Below are 5,000 nucleotides of genomic sequence, written 5' to 3'. Positions count from 1 at the left end.
CGTGCATCACCGGCATTCCTCTGCTGTAACCACACAGGTTAATGAGCAATTCGAACACCGACACCTACGTACATTAAAAAGAAAACCAATCTCTAACTCTGAAGAAAATTAGCGCCAGTATAAATACTGGGACTGAAAGAAGGCTCTTGAGAGTTCGGAATTATTGTGCCAATATTAAAACAATCTACAAAAAAACAAACACTGTACTACAAAAGTAACTGACGCTGAAAATATGGTTGAAATCAAGCCGGCAATGACCTGATTCCGTACTTGTATTAAGAGCTAAAAGGAAACCTCGCAACGAAAGCCTACACACCATTCTCGGACGTCGACTTCACCAGAGAATCTGCTGAGAAGCATTTGTTCTTCTTCCTCTTCAGCGACTTGCATCGCACGTTGGGCAGCTTCATCTTCGTTCGCTACCGGCTCTATACTTTCGTCGTATGGCACAAAATCCCCTGTCGCCGATACAAAACTATTCTCTGAGGCGTCAGACAAATATTCTGACTCATCTTCTGACGAAACTTGCGTACTTTCATCCTCTGAACTCGACATTCTCTTGACACGATGGTCTCTAAGATGCTCGTGATGAGAATCTGACGTCACGATGCGATCAGCCGCTGAAAACATTGTCGGCTCGTATGGAACACGATTTCAGCAATGGCGGACGGAAAAATCGTGATTTCAGTCCGACAAAATGTGAGGGTAAAAGCATTTCTGTAGCTTTATTTTAACATGGATGTTTATTTCGGAACCGAGACTACTATTTTATGTTGAAAAAAAGTCAGAAGAAAAGGGTCGTTTTTCGTTTTAGTGGCACTTTAAATTGTCATTAAAACTCGTTCTTGATAACTCTCCTTTGAATCCTTCTCAACTTAATAAGCGAATCCTGGGTTATTTCGGCCAAAGTTCCGTGTAAGCCCACATGTAGAGTACTGTTCGAAAGAGTAATCTGGCCATTTTGACTGACGCTCTTATTCTCATTTCTGGGCACCGCCAATTTGAATTCATTACGTCTTTTGGCGCGTCAATGGCCTTTTCGATATATTAAAATTCAGCTTGAAAGAGAGGTTCTGAGTAAAAAGAAATAGGCAAGCGGATGATATGCAAATATTTTTCACATTTATTTCAAAGATTCTTTGACTTGGGCCATTTTAGTTTCAATAGGAATAAAACGCAAACAGCGGTTACAAACATTTGCTTGAACTGCATAACTTGTATAAACTTAACGTTTCGTATGTTACAACATACATCATCAGAAGCGATTATTATTCAGTTACATCTCTATTATTAGCATATTCTTGTCGTTTTATGTTTTATGTCCTTAAATATGCACCCACCATTTGTTGAGTCAGTTGCGTGTTGATAATTAATTAATATTCATAAGTCACGTGCAGTGTCTATATCTGATAAAACATCCCATACTAATAAGGATGAGATTTATCGATATAAAGTCACTACACGTAATGTATTATCAACAATTTGATAGGTCTTATGGGCTTATGAATTATTAATGAGTTTTTGAAGTAATGTATCAAACACGAGGAGTGTTTCATCGGATATCCAAACACCGAGAAGCGAGTTGAAAAACGAGGCCGAAGGCCGAGTTTTTTAACCGATTTCGAGGTGGTTGGATATCTGATGAAACACTCTTTCGAGTGTTTGATATTGCTTCTCAAAGGAATCAGTATCAAGCTGAATATTTGATATTTCGAAAATGGCCTATTGAGATTCATGTTTGAAGCAATAAAGGTAACTACTGTATGACGTCGGAAAAAAAACACTAAGGAGACGTCAGGGAAATTTAAAATCGAAAATTGAACGTGAGCACGCAGACGTTATTTGGACTTCGTCACGCGTTCCTCCCCCACTAACGTCTGCTGAAACAAAAAACCCCTTCCGTTCGTGAATTATGGACCAATCAGAGGCCGTTTTCCAGTTTTGTTTGGCATTTGTTTAGCGGCATGTGATTGGCTATGCCCAACACAATTAGTCAATGCTTATTGGTTTCTTTAAATGGTGGGCAACAGCCGTTGAACGGAAGTGGTTTTTCGTTTCAGCAGACGTTCGTAGGCGAGGAACGCATGACTTAGCCCTGAGAGCGTTTGTGTGGGTGGCTAATTATGACGCTCTTTTGCTGTCAAGGTTGCCACTTTAGTGGAAGCGCTTAACCGTATACAAGGGAAGGAATCCTGCAACATTACGTTGTATTACTTGTTTAACATTCATTAAATTCAGTTGCAATGAAAATGGTTCCTAGTTCCCCGACACTTTCGCTTGGCACTCAATCAGGGAGGCGTTTAAAAACTAATTCTTAGTGTCTTCGTTTTTAAAGGTGTTTATATTGGACGGAATGGGCCGATCCGGCCAAAATCGAACGAGCAAGCATGGACGGAAGCGGACGAGAAGTTTTATTAAGCGGCCTGCACATAGAAATGCCGTTGGATCTCGCCATTGACTACACCACAAGGAAACTGTACTGGATAGACTTTAAACTGAAAGTCATCAAAAACTGTGATTTGGATGGGAGAAATGTCCGCGTGGTTCTAAATCGAGGAATTAAGAAACCCTCTGCCTTGACGCTGTTTGAAGATCACATGTACTGGATTGATGAGAAGAAAATCCTCAAGGCTAATAAGTTTACCGGCAAGAAAGTCTCGGTGTTGGTGAACAAGGCATTTTCGCCAAGAGATCTGCACATATATCATCCACTAAGACAACCGGACGGTAATAAGCCGATTACGCTTACAAGAAAGTAGTTCTTTGATTGCATGTCATGTTAGTACCAAAACAATAGAAAAATGTAGCATAAGTTTTTCATGATAATAGAATCAAATTCCCAAAAGACTTTTTTGCTATTGTTCTTTCCACCAACATGGCCGCCGTGACGTCAGGTGCAGTCAAAGAATAGACCCTATCACTCTCAAGGTCTGAATTGTAATTCTCCTTAGTGAGTGCCATACATAACCATTTATGTCAGTTATGGGAATTTGACTATATATCCAGGCAAGAAAAACCCTAGTGACAAATTTCTTTATTCTCGTCACTAATCTGCTTAACAATGTATTGACCTTGTGAGGAGAAAACCTATATCAATCACTCTTGAGAGTGAAACGGTTAAGTAAGTGAACGTTATTCCTGTGTTAGGATATTGAAGTTCGACTAAACAGCGCATATGGCGTTCCGTTACGGACAAAATCTTCAAAACAGCAAAAAATAAATTGAACCGTACAAAAATAAATGGAACCGCACGGTTGCGGTTGGATTGATATTTGTGCGGTTCGATTGATATTTATGTAAGTTCGATCTATGTGCGTGTGGTTCCGTATATTTTTGTACGGTTCGATTGATATTTGTGTAAGTTCGATTTATATGTATGCGGTTCGATTTATTTTTGTACGGTTCAATTTATTTTTTGCTGTTTTGAAGATTTTGTCCGTAACGGAACGCGATGAGCACGACTAATTCGCTACAAGTACAACAAAGTATGACTAAGGGGAAAAAAAGATAAATACGGTAAAAATTCTTTGACTTGGGCCATTTTAGTTTCAATAGGAATAAAACGCAAACAGCGGTTACAAACATTTGCTTGAACTGCATAACTTTTATAAACTTAACGTTTCGTATGTTACAACATACATTATCAGAAGTATACAAAAATTTGGTTTATCAACGGAGTTGATAATGTAAATTGGCCACCGTACAGATTCTAGAATCTCTGTACGATGGCCAATTTACATTATCAACTCCGTTGATAAACCAAATTTTTGTATACTCCTTCCCCCCCACCGACGCAGCACCACAGTTTCTTTAGAAACTACCCCTTGATTATCAGAAGTGATTATTATTCAGTTGCAGATAAATTTAAATTCAAAAATACAACTGTACGGACTGGGAATTAACGAAGTTCATTGACATACTACAAAAGCGGGAGACCTCCATTGCAAATCCCACCATAGATCGGACGCAAATCATAATTTATTGGACTTCTCAGATGATTGTGAAGCAATTTGTATTCTATCCAAATTGCATTCATTCTTTAGTTTAGATTTAGAATACTTACTGAAGAAATACCTCATTTGCCTCTTGCGCCAATTTGCTATTTTCACATATCCATGGATGTCCAGTACACTGAAGCATGATACAGTCCCAGGAGTAAATGACTTGCCTTGTTTTTATGCAAAGAACCCCCCAAAACGTATTGCATTATGGGAATGGGAAAGTAGAGGTGTTTGTTCGCATCCGAAAGCTTGCTACGAAGGGTACTTCTAAACTGTTTTTTTAAAGGCTAGTTTTTTAGCATCGAGATTATAATCTTTCCTGGTATCATAGATAAATGAAGAAACTGATTGTTTATTCTTGATGGAAATTAATGAGCGCTGAACATGCATTTTTAAATCATAGGGAAAACCGAGCAACACTTCACCCTTTTCTTTCGTTTAAACACAAAATAAAAAGCGAAACTTACCTTAAAACGCGGAAAAATCCAAAATACTAGTGAGCTCTAAGCACAAGACGTTCACTCCCATCGACAGTCTTGGTTCAAATGACCTGTGACGTCACTCCCGATAGGCTTAGTTCATTCTTCATGGCAGTCCTTAGGTTACGGTTTATCAGATAGAACGAGCAATTATTGCTTTCTTTGTTTTCTTTCTACGCCATTAATTACAATGAAGCTGCTTTAAAATCAGGACAGCAAAATTTTTCACGGTTTGTAACGATCTTGGTTTCTTTGTTGATGGCAGAACCTTTCTGTGTGTCGAAAAGGAATCGCCAGTTCATAACCAGGGAGGGGCTTACGAATCCCTGAGTTTTAAATTATGTATCCCTTGAATAACTTAGTTCGTTTTTTGAAGTCCTCGGTGTAAGGAAACGGTAAAAGGTCTTCCGCCCCTGACGACAAAACTCCAAACTGCAAACTTTTATTTCAGGATCCTATACACTAAACCACTTTTTTCTCAAAGAATCTTTTGTCATCCTGTCTCTACTTGGCTGAGAGT

At 38.8% G+C, this 5,000-nt stretch overlaps 2 pseudogenes; one reads left to right on the top strand and one right to left on the bottom strand.

Annotated features, from left to right (window-relative positions):
- LOC138008935 (uncharacterized) overlaps window positions 1–630 on the bottom strand; it is a 1,271-nt pseudogene extending 641 nt beyond the window's left edge.
- LOC138005974 (very low-density lipoprotein receptor-like) overlaps window positions 1–2,759 on the top strand; it is a 50,818-nt pseudogene extending 48,059 nt beyond the window's left edge.
- Window positions 2,760–5,000: the final 2,241 nt, after the last annotated feature.

Source organism: Montipora foliosa, chromosome 6, assembly GCF_036669935.1.
Source record: "Montipora foliosa isolate CH-2021 chromosome 6, ASM3666993v2, whole genome shotgun sequence".
Taxonomy (NCBI): Eukaryota; Metazoa; Cnidaria; class Anthozoa; order Scleractinia; family Acroporidae; genus Montipora; species Montipora foliosa.
The sequence above is the reverse complement of the archived record's forward strand: the minus strand, read 5'-3'. Positions and strand labels throughout refer to the sequence as shown.